Source organism: Limulus polyphemus, unplaced genomic scaffold (assembly GCF_000517525.1).
Source record: "Limulus polyphemus unplaced genomic scaffold, Limulus_polyphemus-2.1.2 Scaffold938, whole genome shotgun sequence".
Taxonomy (NCBI): domain Eukaryota; kingdom Metazoa; phylum Arthropoda; class Merostomata; order Xiphosura; family Limulidae; genus Limulus; species Limulus polyphemus.
Genome location: NW_013666548.1, coordinates 241,237 through 260,021, shown reverse-complemented (window position 1 = coordinate 260,021; position 18,785 = coordinate 241,237). Strand labels below are relative to the sequence as shown.

Here is an 18,785-nt window from a genome sequence, read left to right as displayed (position 1 = left end):
ATAATCAAAATCCCATGTGGCATACAACTTAAAACTTTAACGAATTTCTTACCTGCGTTTAGAGTCCACACGCAAGCAAACAGTGTTATTATCTGGCATAAGATTCTCAAATCCATCTCATCAATTTTATATTTCCTCGGCAACAACTGAAAGTTAATACATTTCCTTATCGCTGATTAGTTGTACTTCTTCATCAGAATCCACAATTTCTTCAACATCGCAAACGTTTTAAGTTTCTAAATCACATCATTTTTACCTTCAACTCGTAATGCTACGCCAATGTTGTCAAAAAAAAAAAAAAAAGTTGATGAACCGGCTGACTGTTGAAGCACTGGCGGGCACTTGTGAATAGCAATGACGTGCTCCAACTTTAAGGTTTCAACTAACAGTTATATTTAGGTGTGGTTTCCTAGTACCTGTTTTATGTTTGACTTTGGTCATTTTATCAACGGTTAACGGTTAAATATGTTAAGTGATTAAGTGTTAAGTGATTTTGAATGGTAGTTGAAGTAAGTGTGGTAAATCATATAACACCCACTATAAAATTATCGGTAATAATATTTGTGGTTATAATGTGTTTTAGTTGAGAGAGAGAGAGAGTTTATGTATAACCAGTTGCACAATTTAAAGAGACATATCAAATACTGTTGCTTTACTTTATGTATAAAACATGAAAAGACGAACATGTTACAGAAAGCGTTTTGTATATCTAATAAACAATTAACGTATATGGTAATTCTTCTTTTTAGTTTATTTGGAATTGAAGAAACCAGATTCTAAACTGAAAATACTGGTAGATATAGAAACTATTGTATTTGTTCTATAGAGAACCACTCCAATCTGACAAAGTTGAAAAGACGAACATGTTACAGAAAGCGTTTTGTATATCTAATAAACAATTAATGTCTATGGTAATTCTTCTTTTTAGTTTATTTGGAATTGAAGAAACCAGATTCTAAACTGAAAATACTGGTAGATATAGAAACTATTGTATTTGTTCTATAGAGAACCACTCCAATCTGACAAAGTTTGTATGCCTATGCTTGTTGTTTCTCGCTTGTTGCATAGGGAACAACTACCTATGTTAACATATTGAAAGGATTATAATTAATTGGTAGATATAGTTCACATAAGCTTTTCCGTCACAACATAAGCCAAGTTCAAGTATTCCATAATATTCTCCTTCAACTCTTCATTAACGTAACTCATAATGAAATAGTAAATTCTACACATAGTAATTAACTTGTCAGCATGTATAGAGTGATAAATCTTGCCAAATAAACTATTTTATTTTTGGCTGTGGTTTTACTAAAGGTAAAAAAAATATATAACATTGTAAATCAACGGTCAACTTATTGTTCAATGCGTTCTCTCGAGTGATTTTCATTGTTTTTCAAGCTGTAAAATAATTACTGAGAAACATGACTAACTGAAATGTATAATATTATTTCTAAGCTCGCTCTTTTAATGACGGGAACGGATTTGTAAGTCACAAAAGGGCATTATGAAAGTCTATTTTACCATCGACTCTTATAACCCAGTTTCATGGTTATAAAAGTTTATAACGATGTCTTAACTATCATTTTACTAAAACCTGCCCACAGAATAAATACGTTAATGAGGAAGTTTTGGAAATGTTAAATTTCTCTCCTTTATTTGAGATTATACGTTCCATATCAAGGAACCGTATAAATATTTTTCAGATAAAAAAACAAGACAGGATTGAAACAACAAGATTATTTTCTGTTACCAGTTTTGATTTAGGGATTGTTTTGTTTGAACCATAACGGATTTTTACTTTTATATTTCGCTCCCCAATGGCACAGCGGTATGTCTGCGGACTTACAACGCTAGAAACCGGGTTTCGATACCCGTGGTGGGCAGAGCACAGACAGCCCATTGTGTAGCTTCGTGCATAATTGCAAACAAACAAACTTTTATATCTACTGGACTGTAGATATTTTGTTATTCTTATACTCTGGATGGAGAGTAAATATATCCTAGTACCAGGGCTACATGATAGACTATTGAACCATGTATGGTTCTGCTACAAAGTGTGTCTTCTTCTGTAACTTAAAGTATATCACTATGAATATCACTTTGCTAATGATATTACAGATAATACGTTTGAAGAAAGTTAATTTTTGGTTTTGGATATATTCATACCCTTCATGTTTGTAACATTTAGATACAACAGATGTGTCGAAAATCATTAAAAAAGTCCAATAGTAAATGGTCAATGTATTTTGATAGCGTGTAAAGGCCTAGAAACATAAAAACTATATATATATATATATTGCATGTTTCTTGTTTTCAAATGTCTTCAACGCATATCTGCAAGGTCTAGATATTCTGGAATTTAAGTCATGATAGTAAACGGTTAAGTTTCTTAAGAAAACGCTTATAACCATCGAAAATGTGGTTTTTAGAGCATATTTCGAAACGTTTCCCAGACGCAAAACAAACACAAAGACGCGAACAATGTAACAAGGGACGTTTAGCGATGCGAAGTTTCTTCACGTTATTATAAAAACGTGGCTTAACTGTAGAACATAAAATATCAATCCTTTTCGCTACGTTAAGGCGATAGTATATTTAGAGATAACTCCTGTTATTATTTAATGTGCAAGGTAACTCTGGTTTTGTTCACTTAATGTTTTAATAATATTAACATTTTTATTATAATGATTATTTTAGGAATTATTGTATATTTTTCCGTCCAAGTAAAGCTTTAAATAGTACTTATAAATTGACCTGTTCTTGCATAGTAACATGAACAGTTTTAATATATAGTCTTTTTTTTTCTGTTTGTTTGAAGTTAAGCACAAAGCTACACAATGGGCTATCTGTGCTCTGGCCACCACGGGTATCGAAACGCGGTTTCTAGAGTTGTAAGTCCGCAGAAATACCACTGTGCCTCTGGTGGGCATTATATAGTAAGTAATACGTTTATTTTTAGCGAAAAGCTAAACAACGGGCTATCTGCGCTCTTTCCACCTCGAGGAATCGTACTCCGGATTTTAGCATTAAGCCCATAAAGTTACCGCTGATTCACTAGTGAGGACATAATATTACCAGCTTGTGCTTTTGTAGCACAAATTACACAACGAGCTATCCGCGCTTTTCCCACCACGGGGAATCAAACCATGGATTTTAGTGTTGTAAGTTCGTAAACTTATCGTTGACCCATCAGGAGACTTAGTACGAACAGAACTGATTCCACCATCTGATTATTCATATCAATCATTCTACAACTTAAGGATCAAACTGAGAACGTTGCATTTAGTTGGCAAGACTAATTCAGATTTAGGTTCTAGTATTCAGTTGATGCGAAACGAACAACCGTAATTCAAACTTAACTTTCAGAAAATGTTTACTTGCTCGTACTTAAGTTATGGACTATTATCTAACCATTTCAATTAAGTTTCAAGTTAATTTGAACAAATTATAAAAACATATTTTACTGTTATTACGTAATTATGATATCGGTGTTATTTGACGGGGGAAAACATATTTACGAATATCTGTACTTTGTTCTTAGCATAACAATTGCTTTGTTTTGGGATTTATTGAGTAAATATTTATAGATATATATGTATTTGATGGGCATAACAGAATGACAACAAACGTTTCGCATTAAAACCAGTAAAAACAGTAACAACTCATTGCTTGATCTTTTTCTTCGCAACAAGCAGAGTGAATGTAAAAAATATATATATCTTTATTATCCCTCCAAGAAGAAAGGACTGTCCATATTTGATTCATTTGATGGATAGCTTTTATTATAAGCATGAATAGATACAGAAAGTTATTGGACCCCCTTTTGATTAAAACTGCACATACATTCAGACAAATCATTACCAATTTGGAAAAAGTTTTCTTTCGTGTATTTTCCGAGTGTATTCACTGGACACTTTTCGTGCTGTTAACTAGAGAATAAAACTAATACATTTGTAGGGCATTAAAATTTTAGATGTAAAATCAATAAAAAAAATCATATATAATAAGTGTTTGTGTTTGACGTTAGTGAACAAACGATAAGTATTGAAAAGTTATTTTAGAATAATGAGTGCGTTATATATATATTTACGTATATAGGCTTTAGCATTTCAAGGCTAAATACGGTTTTTGTGTATACATTTTTAAGGTGTAGCGATTTCAAAAATTAATTTGTAATCTAAGTACGATCTAAGGCATGATTTTATGGATTACCATGGGATTACCATGATATTTTGGGATTACCATAATTTTTTATCAAAGCAGTTTCACTTCATCATGTACAGTGTACAGTAGTGTACAGTAACAAATAAGAAATGTGCCACACATTAATAAAGGATACTAGGCCATTAGATACATGTATAATGATTAACAAATAGAAAGGATGAGTGGTAAAGGTATAATCAGTTATATATTATGTAGATACTTTAATTTTGGTCAGGAGGTTTCTAATACACGTTTTTCGTAAGTACTTTAAAAAAAAAACTAGAACAAAAATACAACAACAACAAACGTTTAAGAGGGATTTTCACGGGTTTTTACATAGTTAATTTACTACTTCTTTATATGTAAAACAAATATGTGGGAACCATATTTTGAGCGTTTTTAGTTCGTTTTTTTTTTAAATAGACCGAAACACATTAGATTGTTAACACTTATTTAAACATGCAAGCATTAAAACATCACAGAATAAAAAAATATGTGATTTATAGAGATGTTATGAATATTTTATTGTAGAAGTTCATGTGTCCCTTAAGTATTAGGGCTAAGTAATTAGAAAGTATAAAACATTAAAAGAGTGATCTATATACATAATAAGACAGTTAATTTGATGGGCTTTGATTGTTCAGTAAGTAGAAAAAAAGTTGTTCGTGGTTTATGGAGATGTTACGAGTATTCTAATAATTCATAAGTATTAGAAGCAAGTAATTAAAATATATAAAACATTAATACGAACACACTTGTATAATGAGATGGTTCATTTGATGGACTTTCCACAAAATGATTTCTATGATATGAATGTAAAGCTATTTTAAGACGATAAATAAAGTTGTGTGAGGCAGAGAATTTTCTTTACGTGACAAACTAAATGCGGGTAATTGGAACAATTTTATAGTGACGTGTATTCGAAACTGATAAATATTAGGTGTATAAATCATATTACTTTAGAAATTTGTTCAAACTGACGTATTGACCAGTCTTATGCGTAATTAAGAAGTATTTCATCCACAGTTATTGTTGAATTATGCTATCTGATGCGACGTGTAGTCTGATACACTTTTGTGAAAGCAATACGATACTTTAATGTTATATATTAAAATTTGCATACAACTTTATAAGTTATGTTATAAGCATGCTCAATACCAAACAGTCTTTGTTGCTATTTCAAGCACCATTTGAAGTACTTATGAATTACATTTTATCCTGATAATGACGAAGGTCAAATTACGACTATTATTAAGCTGTAGGACAAAGGGAAGAGTTATCCTTGCATAAGACTCCAGTTCACAGTTTTGCATGCTCTTTGAGGTCTGCAGGCTGGTTAGATGATACTGTTAGAGTATCGTTGGATCTGAAGCTATTGTTTTCCGTTTCAGCTCGGATTGTAAATGGCGCCTTTTGCAGGTTTTTATAGCTCCATCAACAACTTTTGATGGTATGGAAATGATTAGACTAAAATGTTAAGATACATTTTTTATTTGTTGGTTTCTTTTAGATAGAGCTAGTAAGGTGGCAATATTTCCTGCAATTATTAAGATACATTTTAATATTTGTTGGTTTTTTAAATAGAGCTAGTAAAGTGGCAATATTCCTTGCGATAAAGAACAGTTTAAAATATTGAAAGTTCTGTTCCTTTCCAGTTGAACCGTGGATTTGATGTTGCTGTGTATGTAGTTCAGATGTAACTGTTTTTTAATATCCATGTTACCATAGTACGAAAAGTCGATGAAGCGTTAAGAGTTTTAATATAAATTCAGGGATGTAATTCCAAATTTCTCCATGTACAATATCATTGAAAAATGGTGATATTAGAGAAGTCATTGGTAAACGGCCGTTTGTTCAAGGAATTAACCAGACTTAGTAGTTGTCGGTGCAGATGGTTATTAGCTCCAAATATATAAAGTGGAACTTTTCGATGAACAATAAAAACAGTTGAAACTCTAAGACAACTGGAAGACATAACGAATGATAGAAAAACTAAATAAAATTGTGATTTTTGGAAAGTTGAAACTAGATATTATTAACTAAGTTTCTCCTAAGTTTAATTCCATTTGGTTAAGTCCTTCTACTGTGATATATTAGAATGTTAGTTATATCACGCTAGTCCGTAAATAGTTATCCTGCTTAACCAATACTATTGAACCTCTGCTATAATGCTTTCATTTGTTTGTTTGTTTGTTTTTGAATGTCGCGCAAAGCTACACGAGAGCTATCTGTGCTAGCCGTCCCTAATTTAGCAGTGTAAGAATAGAGGGGAGGCAGCTAGTCATCACCACCCACCGCCAACTCTTGGGCTACTCTTTTGCCAACGAATAGTGGGATTGACCGTCATATTATAACGCCCCCACGGCTGAAAGGGCGAGCATGTTTGGTGGGACGGGGATTCGAACCCGCGACCCTCAGATTGCGAGTCGAGTGTCCTAACCACCTGGCCATACCTGGCCTTATAATGGTTTGATAACCTCTACAATATCAGTGTGGTTGTATTTTACGTCAGTTAAATGTATGCATTACTCGAGCTCTTCTCTGAAGATTCAAACAGATATGATATTCACTAAAAGACAGTGTCTGTCCCGAGTAAAGAAACGGCATAACATCATTATAGCTTAACGTAACTTACAGAACTTTTGTAAAGCTCTCCATCTCTCGAACTTGAAATGTAGGCCATGAATCCTGGGAATTCTGGGATAGATTTGAGTTTCCGGTAAATCAACCTTTTTCCTTTTGAGATTTTGAATTGTCATCCATTGTACCTATATAAAACACAGTTTTTTTTTTGTAAAGTCATATTCTATTGCTGCTGAAAATTTCTCCCTACACAACTTCATTGAATACACTAACTGCCACAGCTTCATTGAATACACTAATTGCCACAGCTTCGTTGAATACACTAATTGCCACAGCTTCATTGAACACACTAATTGCCACAGCTTCATTGAATACACTAATTGCCACAGCTTCATTGAATACACTAATTGCCACAGCTTCGTTGAATACACTAATTGCGCTGCTACAAGAAACTATAAATTGCTAAAAATATATAATTTGGCAAATTATGAAAATATAACGATCCAATAATTTTCCCAACTACGTCTGACTTTTAGTTTTCTCCAGACGAAATGGCAATAAAAAATTCATAGTGCATGACAAAAAATTCTTATTTGAAGCATTTAAGGATAATATTTCAATATTATTACAGAATATGTGGCATGAGCAAATAACTGAGGCAAACATTTACATATTTGATTGCTAATAATTTAGTTGAGCAACCAATTACAGACCAGTGGTCAACATACAAAAAGAGCCATATTTTATATTATATGGGTTCAATTCATCCTCAGTATTTAAAGGGACAACTTGTGTCATTTTAGTTAAGGTTTGTAGACTAATTTAAGGTCTGTTCTCATAATTATCTCCATTATAAACCTGGTAAGTGAGATCAAAAGTCATGAATGTATTTTGTAAGCTTGGAATAACGAAAAAGGCATAAACGGCTCTTTTTCGATACTATAAATCTAAGTTAAAGATTATAAAGAAACAGAAGACAAAAGTCATGAAATTTAAAGGAAGATAGTAAAATTCAAGCATTGAAAAATGAGAAATACTATAAGATACAAGTGGAATATTTATAAAATAACATCCATTACAGTGACAAAACTCTTCTTATGATTGAATTTAACTTAAACATTAATGTAAAAACGGATATTTTAATGTTTGCCAGGGTATTACTGATATTGGACTTCCGTAAGAAATATTTAATATTTACTGCCTGTGTTACAAAGAAAATCTTTTAAATTAAACTGAATGCTGTCTTATGATCAGTTCCAAATCATGTTTACTTATAGGACAAGATCAGGGTTTCTTTTAAATTAAGCTGAATGTTGTCTTATGATCAGTTCCAAATCATGTTTACTTATAGGACAAGATCAGGGTTTTGATTTCAAATTGCATTAACTGAAATTTCTTCCTCCTCCTCAAGATTTTTTCAGTATATATATATATATTAAGTGAAGTATACCATGAGAGCCGATTTGTTAAAACACTGTGACACAATGAAAGTACTTGACTGTTCAATAGAAGTCACGCTTTCAGTAAAACTGAACTGACTTGTCAAAACAGTTCAGCGTATACGTACTAAATTGTGTTTAAAATCTGTTTACTGCATCATAGTAGTTTCTACCACCAGATTAAAAAGTAAATTAATATTTATACTAAAAAGGATAGCCAATGACCAAGATTACTTACAATCTTATCCCGATTTATCAATTTCAATAGGAACTTCTTTAATCGTTACTCGTGTATATATCATATGCGAGTGTTTTGGAATGATATTCAGATGCATTACAAGGACAAATTTCACAACACAGCTGCCCAGACTTTTGTCAGTCACATTTCTCCTGGCATAAGTTTCTACCAGTGCATGAGCAAAAAGGGCAGTTGTGCAGTGGTGAGCTCCCTGGAGTACACAGAAACAAGGTTTCCATCAACTCGTCACCAGCCATGATAATAAGGTGATACTAACTCTGGTTGTGAGATCCTAATCACGCTTTTTGTTTGCCACACAACCGAGTTGATACATTTGTAAGCTTGGAATAATAAGAAGGTATAAACGGTCCTTTTTTAATATTATTAATGTAATTTTAAGGATTACGAAAAAACACAGAAGACAAAATTCACAAAATTTAGAGTTTGGAAAACACTGTAAGGGTAGTATCGAGTTTGGAAGTCAAACTTGCTGACATGAACTTTGAATTGTTATAGTACCTAGTCTCAATAGAATTTGGGCCATTTGAGTAAGATACCAACTTTCTAGCAGCATCTACATCATTTTTTGTTTCAACCAAAAGTGACAAGAATCTTTAAAGAAACAACACCCTAATTCCAAGTTATTTTCAAAACAAGCTTGTTTCATATATCTTTACGAATATGCTACGTCCTCTCAAAGTATGGACATCTGGCAGAATCTTATGGAACACAAGGGTATGCGCTTTACAGATTTCATGGAAAGCTATGTATATTCTTCGATAAGTGGTGTTTGTCATTCTGCTTGTTTCTTGCCAAGGTTCATCTACATTTGTCATCTGATGAAAGTAACATGATTAGGACAGGATCGTCAGTGTCTGGGTCTTTGATGATCACTCATTCATGTACATCAGCTTTGGCAAAAGTTTTGCTTTACTTGACAGAGTGAAAACCCACATTTTATGTACAATGGTGAACCAACAGACAGGATTTGCAATTTGTTACTGTTCCATCAGTGAATGTGTCTGAAACATTGTTTCTTCTGAGGATATGCCATCTGAGAATGTTTGGATTAGTGAAGAGGTGTATTCACCCAAAATGTTTGGAAGCGAAGCCCTGTTGCTCACAATACGAGGAATTTCTACCAAAGAGATACTCTAACTTTATACTGCTTGAAACTATGCATAGTTTCTACTCTTTTTTTCCCACTTTGATAGAATCCTGTACATCAACTACAATGTCTGTAACTTAATAGTTTGCACACGTTACTGAGGAAGTCATATGTCAAAAGTTTTCCACTTATTATTTTCTACTTTGTAAATTTCTACTACTGCGTCTCTTGTGTACAGTGTCTTGGATACATTGTAGAGAGGCAATACTTTCTTTAGGTGCTTTGTATTCCTCAATATTGTTCATAAGGTAACTTTTTTGACACTTTCACATCACACCACATTCATGAAAGACGGTTATTGGTACTGTTGTAATGGGTATGCTAAGATTGGATTCATATTGATGTTCTTTCTCATATTTGACAGATGACAAAATAAACGTTCTTTGATAGACGAGCTCGGCGCCATTACTGACTTACATTGCTTTGTTTTAAAGCAAAACTTTGATTTTCGTTATCATATCACTGAACGTCTTCAAGCCTGATTAAGATACCGGACTGCATAAACGTTTGTCACCTTCACTACAAAGTGTTGTTTACTCAAAAATTTCCAGGAACCTCTGTTTACAATCAACAATATTTGTCAGCGACAATCAAACATCTTTTTTTATTAAGACTAGTTTATACATTTACAGAAGCTGATTCTGGATGAACAGAAATGTCTAAAGGGCTGATCATATTATTTTCTAAGTCAGTTGCTATGCTTTTGATATGCCATTTATCACTTTCCACTGCTGGTGATTCTCTGCTTATAGCCTGAAGCACCCTTATGGCCTGAAGCACCCTTATGGCCTTGGATTAATCGCTATTCCACTCTAAGCTTTGCAGTATATTCTCCAAGAATATGACAAATGAAAGCCCATCCTACTATTAACGGTTGATTGCTGTGAGGCATAGAATGTCACTGTACACCTTGCATCTTGATTATAGTCTTTTCTGTGGCCAACTATAGCCAAATCCCATTGAAAGATCTGATAATTTCTTTCACAGAAAAATTGTCACTTTCAAAGTGTTCTCCGACACTTTTTGGTACTGGTAACGTATTCAGCAGATAATAAGACAATCAGCGAGCATAAAATAGCATGAAAGAAATGAAGGTGAAGAGGCCATCCCCCCTTCATTTTCTGAGTAGATGTTTGATAGAAATATTTAACAACTATCTAGGAGCATCAACCAGAAGTGGAATGTGGTTAGTTTATAACATAAATTATAGGCGATATTAGCTCCAGCGTCAATTGTTCAAGTTTGTGATACGAGTTGCCACATTCCAGGTTAAGGTTTGGCATATGTTAGCAATTCCAGGTTTTAAGGTTTATCGTATGCCAGCAAGATTAGGCCATAAAGGAGTATTGATTTGTCTTTTTTTTCCGATTCTACGATTGGAACTATGTGTTCCATAATTTCCCAAATGCTTCATATGCTTCATATTATACAAGAAGTATTTAGTCAGAAATTGCAGATGCATAGACATCAGAGTCCACAAACAAATCCCGAAAACCTCTGCTTCCTAAATCTTTCTCGTTGCAGCGATAAATGTACATAGTGTGTGAAAACCTCCAAGTTGTAATGTAAGACTTTCAATCTCCAGAGCTGTTCCACTGAACATACTGCGCTAGGGCATGTAGTTGTTGGTCAGTTTGGTGCACAAAGGAGGGCTGCTCAAGAGTTTGACTTATTTCTTTGCACCACCTCATAGTAGTATAAACTGTAGTTAGTTTAGGAAGAGATATCAGTTGATGTAGTAAAGGTCGTAATAAAATGCATGCAAGATTTCTCACATTTTTTAACATCTTAGTTGCAAGACGTAAGCAACTCCAGGACACTTTCTTTTTCCTGTGTGACTTAGAATACTGTTCATGTTTCTAATATTGATAATTGTTTCTAAGACTATTAGAGACATCAGTGAGAATCAATAATTTATCTCGTGTACGGTCAATGTTGGGTTTTGCTTATTGTTGATAAAGTACTCTGCTCCTGAAACAACACGACTCATGAAATGGAAAATGTTTTTTTTTTCTATCTATGGTCTCACCACTTTGATGTCAGTGTCCTCAACCTCTCATGGTATCAACTTTGATGTCAGTGTCCTCAACCTCTCATGGTATCAACTTTGATGTCAGTGTCCTCAACCTCTCTTGGTATCAACACATCATCCCGACTACAGGATAAGAGACCATGTGTAATTTATGTTTCAGATTGCATCCTGGAGTAAAAAGATATTATCAGTTCATCTTTGCTTATACAGAGGCCACGAATGGCTAAAGTGTCAATTAAACCTTTCTATTCATACTCATGGTGGAGTTGAACAGCTAACCCAATGTGAAGAGGCCTGAAGATGAGACAACAATGTTTAGAGTGATGGGATGTAACATAGTTTGTGCCTATAGAAATGTAGGCTTCTTTGTCAGTCAAACAGTGTAACGTTTGTGTCATTAGTACTGACATAAATTTCTATAGACTTACTTCATTACATGTTGAAAAGCTTTTTCCCTTTCATCTTGTCTCTTTCTCAAAATTCTTATTGTTTTGTGTAGAATTCTGAGATCAGTTTTCTTTGTAGTTTGTGAATAGCTTGTATTGGAAGGACCTAAGTTTTTATAGATCTCCTGTTGCTTTATTTCATTAGCAGGATAAAATTCCCATCTGAAGATATAGCTATAGATTTTGGAATAGTAACAGTTCCCTGAATCCATTCAGCAAAGATGAAAATAGTGTTTTTTATGGGTCACGAGAATCATTAAGAATCTACACCAGCGTTTTGTAATGTTTCTGATAAAGACAATAAATTATTTTTTGGATATTTTCTCTTCAATACTCGCTTTGACGTTCCTTTCATTCTTGTATGACAACAAACATGACTTGTGGTACAGAACTTAACAAGTTAAAGTCCTCAGTTGCAAGCCTAAAATAATGTAATCCATATTTATTAAAGCATGCTTTTCATTTCACGTTACTCCTGCATGTAAATACCGAAGGTCTGGTTGATCTACTTGGAATTTTGCATGTTTTTCACTTGATGTTTATGTCATCGCTATCTACAGGATCTTGTGAAACATGAAATACGAGCACCACAGAGTGGCTGCAGAACATCATCTTGATAGGAATACTAAAGTAGAAAAAACCTAGTCTGTTACCAGACTGATTCTTTCAACAGAGTTTCTCTGCCATATTATACACTCGGTCAGGTCAGTAAAGAGATAGGGAAAAGCACCCACTTCGCTCTAGCAGTTAGTTAACTTGTGGGAATTTGATATGCTACTACTACCACCACCACCACCACCAGTATTAAAACATGTCATGATTCTGCTGTACACAATTTGAAAATCACCATACTCGAAATATATAAAAAAGGGGAAAAAATTGCGACATTTTAATCTTAGTGTCTATAAGAAAAAAATCTAGAAAAGAATTTGAATGAATTGGAAGATTTCGTTTCTGAGATTTCAAAACAAACTACTGTCATAACTGAACGAAACAGGATAGAATTTGGGTATAAACTGTGAATCACAACAAAGTTGCTGGTACATATTGATACCTAATGATTAAATTGTACCTATACAGAGACACGAAGTACAAACTACCAGCATCTATTTGCATCATAAAAAACACGTTTTCTAAAAATACCATTTTCTAAAATATACCATACATATTGGAGTAAAATCGTTATCATTTTCTTCCATTATCTTACAAGTACCAGAAAATAATACATCAACAAATTTTAACGAACATCCGCCATTTTTAACATTGCAGGGCTATATTAATACAGAAGATACAGATGTTAAAGGTATTTTTGAAGTCAGTATATTTGGCTCCCTTGTATTGGTTGAACCATGGGTTTTGTTGAAAACAATAGGTGTTAAAACGATCCTATGTCTTTAAGCACAGGGAATGAATTAAATTATTCCAGAAGGAGAGGGGGGGGGAGATAATGTGAGATACTGCTGTTTACTGTTTAAAGGGGGGGCTTACCGCTCGGTAATGTGAGATACTGCTGTTTACTGTTTAAAGGGGGAGGCTTACCGCTCGGTAATGTGAGATACTGCTGTTTCCTGTTCAAAGTGGGAATTAAATGTATTATGTGCTCACATTAATACTTTTAATAAGTGTGTAAAGTGCCTTGTGTAACCATTTAAATTTATAAGAATAGTTTTATAAGCAAACTAGTATTTTTTATCAGTAAAATACACTAGTTCAAGAAAACCAAAACCAAAACGTTTGTTTGTTGAATTTCGTGCAAACCTACTCGGGGCTATCTGCACTAGCCGCCCCTAATTTAGTAGGGAAGGTATTTAGTCAACACCACCCACTGCCAACTCTTGGGCCACTCTAATAGAAAAGTGAAATCGACCGTCACATTATAACGTCTCTAAAGCTGAAAGAGGGGCATATTCGTGGTAGGATTCGAACCTGCTGATTACGAGTTGAGCGCCATAACCACAAAAACGTAATAAGAGAAATATACAAAATACTTCAATCGCTACCAAAGTAAAATCATCTCGTAACCTACATAAACTTCATGTGACAACCCTTTTGCAAACAGCTAATAAACAAGGTCTAATCGTTAATATGCCCTTACTGTGGATTCGTGTAATAAACAAGGCCTAATCGTTAATGTGCCCTTACTGTTGATTCGTGTAATAAACAATGCCTAATCGTTAATGTTCCCTTACTGTTGATTCGTGTAATAAACAAGGCCTAATCGTTAATGTGCTTTTACTGTGGATTCGTGTAATAAACAAGGCGTAATCGTTAATGTGCTTTTACTGTGGATTCGTGTAATAAACAAGGCCTAATCGTTAATGTCCCCTTACTGTGGATTCGTGGTTCTGGCCCGTTCCTAGAAAAACCCGCTCCACTTTATGGAGCTGTGAGTGTGCCTTAAGAGTGACCTTCAAACCTCACTATGTTCGATTAGAGTAAATGAAGAGTTGGTGGGAAGCTGCTTGTTACCTAGGTGTCTTTAATCAAGAGTTGATGGGAAGTTGCTTGTTACCTAGGTGTCTTTAATCAAGAGTTGATGGAAAGTTGCTTGTTACCTAGGTGTCTTTAATCAAGAGTTGATGGGAAGTTGCTTGTTACCTAGGTGTCTTTAATCAAGAGTTGATGGGAAGTTGCTTATTACCTAGGTGTCTTTAATCAAGAAAAGACACCTAGGTAACAAGCAACTTCCCATCAACCCTCTAGTATTTCAGCTCAGAGTGTTGGTGGGAAGTTGCTTGTTACCTAGGTGTCTTTCCTCTAGTATTTCAGCTCAGAGTTAGGAACAACTATGCGCACATAATGCTAGTGTACATTTGCCCAAGTAATCTAAACAAAAGCTAATAAGCGTAAATAAGTTTTTTCATATTTCAACAGGAATAAAAAGTAGCTAATTGGTCATTAAATTTCCTGAACCTGTTAAGCTTTAATTACGTTAGAAATGGATCTGAATAGCGGAAACTGCACGGAGAACAAACAAACTTCAATTTAAATATTTTGTAAATTACTGTGCCTATTTCACTGGAAGTAATCCTAATCATGCAAAGTTTGTGCTGATATTAAAAGGTGGGGGTATTAATTGAAATGGCGGAAAACCGCTCTCATTATTGGAACAGTTAGTGCTAATTAAAAACGTTTTTTTTTTTAGTGATTAAATCAACAAATTGTTTTGCTTTAAATTACTTTTAAGATAAAGTAAAATTTGTAAAAGAAACAAACTAGACGAGCTTAAGTTGATCAATAGATTTTGATTGGATCTGCGTGACGTCATTCATTATAAGAAATTTACAGGGACATCAAAGTATAAAAACAGCTTAATAGTCTTGGCTCACTGTAAAATCGTAAAGTAGTTTTATTTTCTGTTTACTGAGATTCCAGGTTTTAAAGTAGACATACCACAGATAGGCAAGGGAAGGAGGAACTGTAGTCTTCCTTTATAGCCTTCCGTTATTTTATCGGTTGAAAAGCTGCACAATATTGTGGAAAATACTTTTGCAAATTTTGAAGTTTATACAAAGTATTTCAAGGAAAGTTGGCCAAGTATATTTGTATATGGCGGAAGTAATGATTCATGATCTCTTGAACTGCCTATTTCCGAAGTCAAAGAAATCAATCACAGTCAATATATTTGTATCCATGGCGTTAAAATAAGCATTTTGAGCGATGAATTGGAAACTTCCGAATCTTTATATTCTTTTGTATTTTATTCGTTGTTAGACAGAAATAGATTTTTGTAACATCTTATAAACAGACCAGTGTGATGAGAATGTTTTTCATATTTATTGCTTATGCTCAGTTTTGTAAATGCGCACATTTGAAATTGGTACATATCATTTACAAATAAACCGTGTTATACCTAAAGTATTTTCACGGTTGTTTTTCTAGACGAGCCTTTACTACATAATTTGCTAACCCTAACCATAACGATTTGAATATATATATATATTAGGCAAGAAATTAAAGAACTTCTACAACCTTTAATAACTAACTTGGTTCTTCCTCAAATTATTAAATCATATAAATTGTAATAAGACTGTACAGTTTAGTTCGTCACTCATGGCAATCACAATGTGCAATGTTAATTCATAACAGTGAACGGTTTTCAATTTCATTATGTGACGACACGTAAACTTAGGTTTGTTTTGCCTCTAGAGGGCGAGAAGTTTAGTTCTTGACTCAAACAAAAATTTGAAGAATAACAAGGACCTGTTCAAATGAGAACCCGGAGAGTAACGAGGACTTGTACGAAACTAATGAGTGAGACATGAGAGAGGGGACACGAATCTTTTCCTGATTTTTTTCTGTTTGGATCGGTCTTAGCTGAGCTAATATTACTTAAGAAACGTAGAAGAGCATCTGTTTTTACAGACAAGCAATCTCGTTACTTCTGAAGATTTACTTCTGTGAGAACACATTTAAACCGTAATACTTTGGGAACCTAAGCGCCAATATGCAACGCCTTACACAGTTACTTGATTAAAAATCAGATTTTCTGTGCCTTATTTAGATTAATATGAATGGACTGAAATATCTTTTTTTTTTTGAATTATGATATGTTTCGAGCGATGAAATATTGCCCGCTTTACGACATCTTTCTGAAACCGTAATAATACTATTCAATAGCTACGTTTCATTTCCGAGGGTTGTAGGTTGATATATTGCTATAAGGTTTGGTTGGAAGTTCGCGCAATGTCTGTTCGGCAATAAAGGTAATTATGTTGCACTAAAAGACTCGTTTCGGTACTGTAACAAAGTATATCATTGAAAAGGGTGGTGAGAAAGTGATATAACACGTGACTCTGTGTTTATTTTATTGTTAAAGTAACAAAGGCATTTCACATCATCCATTGGAAAAAGATACGCGTCCATAGCCATACTGTGCACTGTTGTGCTTTACAAGTGAAACACGTAACTATGAAAGAGAGTCTCGTGCAGTTTCTCAGCAATTTTACAAGTAACGCGTGTTTGCATAATGTTTCGCATCGGTCTACATAAACCCTATTGCACTGAGACATCCATATTGTATACGGTCTAGCATAACCAGGTGGTTAGGACGTTCCACTCGCAATCTGCGGTTCGCGGGTTCGAATTCCCGTTCCACCAAACATGCTCGCCCTTTCAGCCGTGGCGGCGTTATTATGCGACGGACAAACCCACTATTCCTTGGTAAGAGTGGCCCAAGATTTGGCAGTGGTTAGTAAAGCTGCCTTCCCTCTAGTATTTCACTGTTAAATTAAGGCTGGCTAGCACAGACAGCCCTCGTGAAGCTTTGCGCGAAATTCGAAACAAACCTTATAGAGGCCATGAAGTATATAAGTAAGCATTTGATCCAAATTTCTGTTGTATTACTATATTAATGATTTTATGAAAACAATATGTGCGTCAAAAGTAAACTTACAGAACTTAATGGCTATTTTTGTGTACTATACCAAAACTCGCTTTTATATTGTTCAGTCCAAAAAGACGTCTACTTTTCCTCTTTCGTTGTATGTTTCACTTTCTTTCTTCTGTGCTCCATGTGGTTAGAGCGCTTGACTTGCAATCCACTATTCGTTGGTAAAAAGAGTAGCCCGAGAGTTGGCGGTGGGTGGTGATGACTAGCTGCCTTCCCTATAGTCTTTCACTGCTAAATTAGGGACGACTAGCGCAAATAGACCTCGTATCACGATCGTGATTACGCTATCCTTCTCATATAGATACTTTACTAACGTGTTACTTGGTGCCAGTAATGAATAGCAGTGACGTAATGAACTTGCTATTGTAACTTACTCGGACGTGATACACATGTTGAGTTGATGGTTTTTGTTGCATTTATAATGATGTACTGACTTTTATTACCTTAACAAATGGTAACGTACAATGTATTTATACACATATACACGCAAGCTGCTGAGACAAGAAATAATGTTTAGTTTTGAGCCGATATATTTGATGCTGTGGCATATTTAGCTCTCAGCTTCTAGAATTTCCCTTACAACGACTGCAGTGTCGAGACGTAATAAATAGTTTATGTTGAAATACATTTTAATACGACCCTCACCAAGTAATTATTTCTTGACTCAAGCTGTAACGTGAAATGGTTTCGACATTGATGATGTAGCTGCCGTTACATTCAAATGAGTTTTAAAGTAAGTTCCAAATTTACATATAAAACACATCATTGTATTTTATTTTATTAAAAATTAGTCCTTGAAAGGCATGAAATTTAACATTCTTTTATAAAGGTATTAGTGCCGTCTTCTGTATTTTGTACCTTAACAGTCAAATGCAAGGAGATTAAGTTAAGTAACAACGTCGTAACATCATCAGAATATTAATTATGCTATTGTTAAATTTGTCTCATTTGCGTTTTTCGTTTTGCTAGTTTATTTAAAGTTATAAATGATATAAAATATTTTCGCTTTTCTGGTGTGGCAATCTTTGATTGCCTTAGAGCAAAGAAACATTGGGCTATCTGCTGTGTACACCGCGGGGTATAGAACCCCGGATGTTAGCGTTGTAAGCGGGGGACGTGTAGTAACCTCTAATGGCTAAAATTGTAATATGAAAAAGAACAACAAATTTGTTCTGCACAAGTAGTTGATTATATATAAAATATATATTTCTCCCGTTTGTTTTCCTGAAAGTTTTAGTTTTGTTTTTATTGAAAGTATGTGGATAGATAAACTGCTTTATTTTG

At 34.2% G+C, this 18,785-nt stretch overlaps 1 protein-coding gene across 1 annotated transcript in view; it reads left to right on the top strand.

The window, feature by feature from the left end:
• Nucleotides 1-18,785, top strand: part of LOC106461343 (protein turtle-like) — a 256,105-nt gene that overhangs the window by 333 nt on the left and 236,987 nt on the right. The gene's annotated exons all lie outside the window — the stretch shown is intronic.